The sequence below is a fragment of the Manduca sexta genome, chromosome 12 (genome assembly GCF_014839805.1).
Source record: "Manduca sexta isolate Smith_Timp_Sample1 chromosome 12, JHU_Msex_v1.0, whole genome shotgun sequence".
Lineage (NCBI taxonomy): Eukaryota > Metazoa > Arthropoda > Insecta > Lepidoptera > Sphingidae > Manduca > Manduca sexta.
Genome location: NC_051126.1, coordinates 2449267 through 2459436, shown reverse-complemented (window position 1 = coordinate 2459436; position 10170 = coordinate 2449267). Strand labels below are relative to the sequence as shown.

The 10170-nt window shown below is 34.7% G+C and overlaps 1 non-coding gene across 1 annotated transcript; it reads right to left on the bottom strand.

Moving 5' to 3' along the window:
* Positions 1-4099: 4099 nt before the first annotated feature.
* Positions 4100-5951, bottom strand: LOC115448677. Its single transcript, XR_005112221.1, has 2 exons — positions 5856-5951; positions 4100-5307 (listed from the first exon to the last, which is right to left on the bottom strand). It is a non-coding gene; the product is annotated as an uncharacterized LOC115448677 (transcript).
* Between the last annotated feature and the right edge of the window lie 4219 nt (positions 5952-10170).

Below are 10170 nucleotides of genomic sequence, written 5' to 3'. Positions count from 1 at the left end.
ATGGAGAAGTTCACAGCTACGCTGGCTTCCTCACGATGTTTTTCTTCACCATTAAATCAAGCGATAATTCACAAGTATACAAATATAGTAAAGCATAATTTACTATTATTGTGGGTGATATCTAAGTTTATAATTCTTAGCAACCAAGCTTAGATAACCAGAATCCTTCACATTCCTCGCGAGACTTTAGCGATATAAAACGCAGCGCAGATGTTGATAGCAACAATCGTTTATGATGCGACAGCAACTATCAATTTAGACAAACAGCGTCTACGCTCCGCCTAACACAAGAGCTTAGCAAACTCTATTTCAAATAAAACTAATGAGCCAATTCTTTTTCGAGATATAATTTTATATAATATAAATTAATTGAACGTTATATTTCATGAGCTGAGTTAATCGGGTGCTTCAATGATCCGAAACGGAGTGGCTCATAAAAAACGATATCCTGACAAATCACAGCTCACTAATCATTGGAAATTGGGTTTTCATGTAAATTTAGTAGTTATAAGGGTAAGGATCCGAGAAAAAGTTCAAGGAAAATTATATTTCTTTTGTACGGAACTATATGTAAAATATATTTACTTTTTCCTCAAAATAAATAATACAATAATAGCATTTGGTATATTAAATGCTGATGATGAAGACTCAACATACTTTGTTGATTAGCTGGTTTCCTCATGCTTCACTTCATTTATCAGATGCAGTAACTTTTCGTCTCTATTTCACTTTAAACTTTGTCATACTAGAATAATAAAAAGACCATATTTTTTATCACACTGTAAGAAGTGGTATCAATACAATTTCAATGTTTTTTTACAAGAGGTAAGTCAATATATTTCACAATTGTAATGCTTTCATCATCGTTAAATAAATCGATTTTTTCAAATAGGTTAATGAAACCCACTTATGCCGCTATAGGATATATCGAAAATAACCTGGGTGGCGTGGTTGTATTACTTGTGTTACGGTACGACTACATTGTAGAGATCTCAGATCGAATCCTGGGGACGGACAAATTGATATTAAGATTTTCTACTCAGCATCAGTCCGGAGTTTGGAATTTGTGAATGATATGGCAACGGGCTCACCCCCTATCACATCATGGACACGGACTAAGAACGGTGAAAAATAAATGCACCAGTTGCACCCCTGCAACTGGTGCATTTATTTTTCACCCCTTTTCGAGGATAAAAGGCGCGCGCGCACGTGTTTGTGTGAGTGTGTGTGTTTTTTGTAAATAAGCGTTTTCTATACTAAAAAAAAACACGTAAAAGGTGTCAATAAGTGAAACTATCTTTATATCAAAGTCTAGAAAATTTAGATGACAGGCATATTTAGAACATAAAACACATTCTGTACCTGCGAAGCTGTAATGCCATGTCATATCAAGCTGTGTGCCTCCTGCCAGTACAGTTAAAGAAAGATATATTTACGCACTGTTCATCATCTTGTATTCGGTGTAAATCGTCCGAACAAAGGCTTTAAAAGAACTCCTTGTTCACATTCGGTTTTTCCTTCCCTGAATTGGTAACACTAAGTTAAAGGAAGTATATTATTCATTTGTACTAAGACATCGTAGAGAGCGATCGAGGAATTCGAGATCTGTATAAAGAAGGAAAAAAGAAAAAATATTTTATCCACAGTGGTTTGCCGTTTACACAAATTTTCCTCACTTTCAAAGAATAAAAATTGGCATGCAGGTTTATAGTTATAATATATTTGGTTTAGATATGCTAGTCAGAGACATTTGTTCATAAAATCTATACTAATATATAAAGCTGAAGAAGAGTTGGTGTGAATTTGCTAATCTCAGGAGCTATTTACTAAAACTACTTTTTTTTACTTATAGGAAACTACTAACTCCTGAGCGCTATAGGCTACTTTTATCCCAGGAAAATATTATTCCTGGAAAAACTTTTTCACACGAGCAGCACTGCAGACAAACGCTATATTAAATTATATCAGCCTTGTACTAAGTAACTGTATGTATATTTCATAATTCAATAGCTAGGATCCACAGGCTTACTCACAATGGTTTTCTTTATCATTATGGTAAATAAAAATTAACACACGTCGAGAATACAAAAATGTACACACGTCGAAAAGTCGGAGATGCCTTCTAGGTACATAGATGGGGTTAAAACCACGACGTATTTTGGGCAGTTCTCCCCCGAGTTGTCGCCTCTTGTGAACAAAGCGTGTTTGTAGAATTATCAAGGAAATCAAATAAAACAAATCAGTCGCAAGAGATCATCGCTGCATTTAGCAGGGGAGATCCCCTTTTACACAACACACGTCTCGTCTCACTAACCACTCACATCTCTTACTAGGTAAATTCCCTTTAAAGATAGTGTTAATGGAGGTTTAAAAATGATTAGCGAAGATACAGATGGAATCAATTAGGTATTGTTAATTGAATACATTTTAGCTGTAAAAGGAATGTGAAAATAATCCAAATCTATATCTTTATAATGTTTATAAGAATCATAATAATGTGAGACAAAGAGTGGATTAAGAATTTTAATTCTATACTATATAAAGAAAATATAGTTTATTTTAAAACTTCAGTATCACATCAAAAAATTATAGGGCTATTTTGTATAACAAGAAATAGGCAATAAGACGCGACTTTTAAACTTTACAAAATTGTTTCTTTGAAACAAATGTAAAGTAGGCTTATCGTCATTCAAGAGAGAATTAAACCTGAAATTTAAAGTCGAAACAAATTCCAACAGACGCGTTTACGAAAAGACATTATGCCGGCAAAAAGGCGAAACAATCCAGCCAAGAAACTTGTAATTAACTCACCTTAATTACTGGACACCCGTTGAAAGTTTTTAATTGACTTTTCCCTATCCTTTTTGCTGGTACGTAATTGGAAGTTTACAGGGGGGTCTTTATATTGTCTATGCTTTGAAGGGGCTGACGATAAGTAGGCTCGTTAAAATGTGCGTCTGTTGAAATGCCTTAAGGAAATGTTTGGAAAAACTTAGATTTTTTTACTGTTATACTCGCAACAAACGGAGGAAATTCGCACTTTTTAGCTTACTGAACAATAAACAACTTTTTATTTACTCTTTGAGTTAAGCAAAATGTAAGGTTTTGTCGGAATCATTCAGAGTAAATAAGTCTAAAACCAAACTATAACCACATTTTTCTTTATGAAAACACGGAAAATGAATACGAAAACAGAAAATTATTGAACAAAAAATATGAGTAACTTATACATGGCTTAAACAATATTATGATTCGGATAGGTACAATGTGTAAAACCAATACCACACATATTAAATAGGTGTAGTAAATTAATCCAAAAAGAAATACCATTCGTAATTATTAACTTTATTTATAATTTTGTCAATAAATTTATAAATAAAAACTACTTTGAAACGCCCCAGAAATCCATCGGATACTTATTCTTAAATAACTAATTATATAAAAGACAAAGAATTTGAAACGGACCACGATCTCCCTATTATTCTGATTACGTTCCTGTCTCTTTGAAGTCTCGGCTGTTTTTGAGTCGTTAATCTCGATGCTTGAAGACTGATAATTGCTGATCCTACAGATCCCGCCCCACTATGATAACTTTGACGGAAAGGAGGAAGGAATTTAAAGCAGATCGTTAGCGGTTATAATGAGTTTGATATCATTACTTTATAGAGGGACTTAATGAAAAGGAAATGAAGGATATCTTTCATCGCTTTTGGTCCTGGCTATATATTCTGACCGAAAAGTTCGATTGCCAGGTCAGACAACTTTATACTGCTACAATAAAACTATTTTGCGGATTTTATCTGTTTTTATAATATAATTTTCTCCCGACGTTTTGAAGATTTTGCAGCCTTCGTGATCACAGGGCTGGCTAAGGTGTTGGTCATCCGAAAAGTCAAAGTTACAATATCTACCTACATTTTACAATTATAATATAAAAACCGCGATCGAATCCGCTAAATAGTTTTAGTTTAATGTCCAACATTCACGTAAAAATAGAAATCAACTTTATACTGGTTGATACAATGTGCCCTGGGATACGCCTTATAAACAGGATGAGGTCAACCGGATAACTATAATTAACTTCAGAAAAAAAACAAAAAACCATTTACCATGTAGACTGAGATGTTGAACAAACAATACCTTCAGTCTACAAATATTTATTTAATTTGCATAACTTGGAAATGAAATATGTTACAGGAATGTTGATTAGCACCGCACATTAACGTTTTTGTGTACGATTTTCACGATGATAATTACCTTTGTGTTTGTTAGGTCGTTATTAGAAACTCTAGGTTTAAAATAAAAAGTATATTTAATGAAAAACTATTTTATAGCAAAAAACAAAATAAATTAATGTAGGAAACAATACATATACCTACAATCCGTAGGAATTAAGCCGAATGTCTTAAACAATCGTAAGTATTACGTCATCAATGATTTAAATATTAGTAGAAGCGTAAAATACACCAAAAGCATCACCAGAACTTTGATAACCAACCACAGTCTGACCATCGCCACCTTTCAAGTAACCTTTGTAGGAATCAAAAGCCTGATAACAATTCTTACAATCAACAGAGTTTAACCAGAATGTAGCGCACATAACATGACTACAAACATTTGCATCAACAAATCCAACTTCGGAAAAGAGTTTACCCCCTTCACAACCTGGTTGGTTATCTTTTCCTTGGTTTAACATAACGTCAATATCTCCGACTTCATTACTTGTACCATATTTACTACAATGGTATACTTCTACGTAATCGCCAATTCCAGACCTTATTTGGTTATCAATAGAGCTGCCTTCAAAACAAGTTCCTGATGGATCTATACCTGTTACTCTCCACAATTTCTCTCTAGTGTTTTCTGTGTATACTTCGGATATGAAACTCAGCAGTTGTCCTCCGAAGCTATGGCCGAAGCAATGGATGTTAGAAGATGGATATCCATATTTTTGGAGCTTAGATAAGAACTCTCCTATCGCTTTACCGATGGAGTATGAATTTTTTACGGCTTCCAAATAGTTTTTCTTGTTGATTGGTTCTCTAGTATAGTAGGAATAGTCAATGATAATTAAGGATGTATTGGAGTGTTTTAGGAATGCTTCCATCGCCCATCGTTCTGTATCTCCTCCTGTGAAGGATCTGTATCCAGGAACGAAGACTACTAAGCGCTTGATGCGTTTTATATCCAAAAATGGAGCGATTCTTTCAGCTGCGGTGTCAACGAATCCGTGAACTTTCAAGATAGGGTCGTAAAAATGGACTTGTATTTGACTCACGTCCACATTCTGAGATTTATTCACGACACCTATAAAGAATATTTTCATATTAATACGTAATTTCGATACATAATATTATATTACTTGTTATTGATCGCAGTTCTGCTCGCATAAGACACGGTTAGATAGTAGATAATAAATTTAATGCGTGTTAATTTCCACGTCTTTTTTTGTTATTTAAATTCTTTAAATGCTACAATTTATATTACTTAAATACTACAACTCTAAAATTATTGCTAATTGCACAGAGAAGTTTTTGCATGCGACTCATAAATATATAATATAGGTATATTAGGAGTAGATCTAAATCTAAATATAAATATATTAGGAGTAGATCTCATAGTTCTTGATAATCATCTCCCAAGATTTTTTATCGTAATTTTGATTCAGAGTAAGACTGTACATTTTAACTATTACTAATTTGAGAAATTTTTAAACTCATCAAACACAACATTGGAAAATTACGTTTCTGTAATTTGAACAACTTCAATTCCAAATTTATTTCCAATCAAAACTTCTTGATTAAACATAAACGAAAATGAACTCTCAACCCTATAATCTATACAAAAAAACTTACACTCAGAATCGTCTATTTCTGTAAACGATTGTCCATTTGCAACAATAAACGACGTTGAAAACACAATGAACACACGTGCTACTTGTAAACAGAACATGTTGAATTAATGACTATTAAACACAACTCACTTATTTATAATGAGCAGCGATCGTGGGCTTTGAACCGTGAGGGTTAAATTCCCATCTAGCATTAATGGGAATCCATCTAGGTTTTTTGTTTGTTAATTGTAAGAACATTATGCTGGCAGCTTTTTATTTTTTTCTGAGAACAATATTGTGCCTTCAACGCTTCGATAAATCCTCACAAGGGCATAGCTAGCTTTCTATGAAGGGGCCACCACTAAAATTTGATATTACCATCTGGTAATTTCTAAATATGTTAGTTCGCATGGGGCAAAGTGAAAATTTTATGAGTAACGCCCATATTTTAACACAAATATAATATAAGAGCCACGTTGTTGTAGGTAAGTATTTTAATATCACTGTCACTAAAAACCTGCGTGCAGAAGGTAGGTACATAATAGCTTTTAACTGTATTTTGTTTTGTAGGTAAATAGAAAAAATCTGAGACCCCCACAACTTTCAAATCTAATCCTTAACTTCAGCGTATTGATTTCTATTAAAAGATTCTAAACATAATATTGCTGTAAATAATTCCGTCCATGTCCAATTTCTTAGTTAGGTTTACAAAAGCCCAAATGCAAAAACTGTCCCTTCGTGAGATTAACACAACCAGTGACGGCGATGACGATGCCAATGACTCAGGCAGTCATTACCCAGGTCCAGGATGGGACTGACCCCGAAGGGATGATCCACTGCACCTCCTAGCCCTATGGTAGCTTCGCCCTTGTGCATGTCCAAAGGAAGGCAAAAATTACAAATACTTAACCAGTGGCATGAACGCCTGATACCACGGTTCTCAGCCTATGCCCCTGTCCAGATAAATCATTCACATATATTGTGTTAACGGATTGTCCTGAACGTAATGAAGGTAATTTATGTATGAGAGATTAATGAAAACGTTGTATTAATGTCCGGGTTAATTTCCTTTGTCGACCATATGATAGCTAAAGTCAAAAGAAATTTGCATAAAATACAAAATCACCTTTAAAGTGTCCCAATGCGATAATTCTGAATAAAATTGTGTGGGCTGATTAACCGGCTAATGAACCATCTGATTTATCCGTCCCGCGATCTGTCATAGTTGTAGCATCAATTGAAAATATAATAAAAAAAACACGTGACCATTCAAACAATTAATGGTAATTATTTATGTACTTCGGTACAAATACTTACTTATCGATAGTGTTGTCGTCATAGGTTATGGGATGGATATAAGTCCATGCAATGTGGGCATGTCCAGATTCAACAGGCCGGCATAATTGTGTCAACTGCTGAGGGGTAATCATCCATCGTCAATCGACATTGGACCCTACTCCACGTACCATCAGGTGCAATGGAGACACTTTCCCGTGCCCATATAAAAAATAAAATGTTGAACGCAACTAATGCATACCTAAACCTTCCCGGATAAAGACCGATGTTAAATATTCCATACATTTTTACCAGTTACTGTAAAATATTACCTTTCTTCTACAGCAGTTGAGTAAAAACCTCTGTGGTTTTTCCATTAACACTGCTGAAGGAACGCCAAGAGTTTATGCTCGGCATGAACATTATTGCATGCGGCGTCTCAGGAAATTAAGCGGACTCCATCTCATCTGAATATCTCTGTGGAATTCCTCCCGTAATGGATGACTCGCTCGGGACACGTGGCTTTCATTTTTCTTCTTGATTTTTATATAAAATGTCGTGGGACATAGCTTCGTAAATAATTATAATTTTTTGCATCAAGTTTACGATCTTATTATATTATACTGCCGATCTATAGACTATAGTTCCCATTCTTTCAAGATTACTTACCTACTTCCCAATGCTAATACTTATATCGCACTCGTAATAAAATAATGACCTATTTCAAAATTGTTAATTTGTGGCAATCGTCGGAAAACTAATTTTTGTTTGCTACCTTTTTTTGAATTTGCTATAAAATTGAGCTTATTAATGATAGGTAAAGTATGTAACCTACTTATAGCATGAAAAAAAAAGGGAAAAAACTAAAAGGTCGCAAACAGAAATTGGTTGTTTGACGATTCCCACAAATTGGCAATTTTAAAATAGGTCATTATTTTATTAAGAGTGCGATATTAGTATAATGAAGTAGCAAAGGTGAGATTTGTATAATGTGACCTAAAAACACGATCGAAAATTATCTACATAAGTAGATTGAGAGTATTAAGTTAGAAGCCATGCCATTCGAATAATTTGTCACGAGCCATTTGTGGTGTAGGTAAGTATTTATGCCACTGATAATTTTTAAATTATTCCATTATTCATTGTTATTAATAAACTCATGGTATCCACAAGGTTTCATTGTAATGCTTATAGCCGTTGTAGGCGATATAACAATGGACACGTCACTTGTGAAGATCGTAGTCAAAGGGAGAAGACCGAGCTTACTCATACAAACACTGTGAAAATTGCTTCAGCAATTAAGTAAGTTTACTTTAGCAACCGTCACTTTCGTAGTAGTTGAATTAGGGTTTCTTAGCAATAATCTAAAAGCGTCTTCGCGGCGCCTAAAGCATTACAGTATCATAATACATGCATGCAAATTTAACATATTATCTTATAAAACGCCAAAAACCCTCGAGTAATTTTAGTCATGCTTAAAATACAATGACAAATTCATACGACGCGGGACAAATGAGGTACGGCATATCTCGCGAGGAGTATGTAGGCGCGAAGATTGATGCCTTCGGGACTGAATAAAAACATCATTACGTCACGCTTGTTAGTGTGAACGTGTTTACATATTATATTCGGATGTTGCGTGCCTTCATTCTTAGATTAGATGTTTTTGTCTTCACGCGTAGTGCTAGTAAGTACCGGATCATAATATATTATATACGGATACGGGCCTTTTTATATATACGTATCTAGACGAAAAAGTGACGCCACTGCATCTGATGGTAAGTGGAGTAAGTTAATAAAATGTCAACTGACGAAAGATGATTGCCCCTCGGCAGTCAACAGTTATGCCGGTCAGTTGGAACCGGATATACAAAGAATGATCTCAGAACGCGACACACTTCGTTGACCACTGTGACGGGTTTTAACACCTTGTGAACGGTGGAATCAGGCGGATTTAAAATATATCCTACCACAAGCAAAAGTATGTAGCACCATTGTTGCAATCAGGGGTTTAGTTTTTTTTTTTATTCCGCAAAAAAGGCACGCAAGATATGCGCGACAACTGAAACTGGGTGGCCTACACTTCAGTATAAATTCAGCACTATCTGTAGACTCAGCGAAGATGTGTGCAAACATTTTGTTACAAGTCTAAAAAATATAAGTGATATACCCTGAACATTTCATGGCTAAAGATGACGGGCGTAATGCAGTACCGTGAACTGCGTTTCAATTCTAAAGGAATCATGGGATCCAACTCGTGTCGCTTCTGTACAATCAGGGAAGTTGCTCGAATATGGTACAAAAAAAATATTACGCGAATTATTAACAGAGTCAAAAAGGGTTAAATAGGCAGCAATTCTTCATACAAAATTAATCTAAAAACACTATTTTTAGACTACTAATTAAAATGATTAGCTCTAGATTCTCAGTTTCGCATAAAGTAGGTAAGTCCTTGATTTTTCAATCTTAATAAATTACTAAATCGCAGCACAGTAAGGAAATTGACAGTGAGATACCCCTCCATCTCGGAAAGCACGTAAAGCCATTGATTCTGCGCTTGATGTCTCTACGGTCATGTTAGATTACCGCATCACCGAACTGAGTGAAGGAACAGAGTGCACTTGTCCACTATACTTACTCTCCTGCGTATTTAACTGATCTTTGTCTGTGTCGTCTATTTCAATTGTAAAAACATAACACTTATAACTCTACGCGTTCACAAGAAATGACCGTTTATGTATCATACTTTGCGATTTCACAAAGGAATCAAAACCTTTCGGGTTATTACCTATGATATAGATATTTTGCAAGAACCAATATTTTACAGTACCTTCTTATATGTAAAGGCAATAATCTGAAACCCTAATAACAAAAAAAAAACGAATTTACTATTACAGATTTATTATTTGAAGTTGGTTCAATAACTGTGTCGGGGGATCGAACGGCAAAGTTTAGTTTGTCAAGTTTCAACTTTGATAGCTTACCTAAAAGTTTTAACGGAACTCTAGGTGCGATTGTTCCACTCGCACTTGTCATTCAATAAGGTACGGTCCCTTATAAGT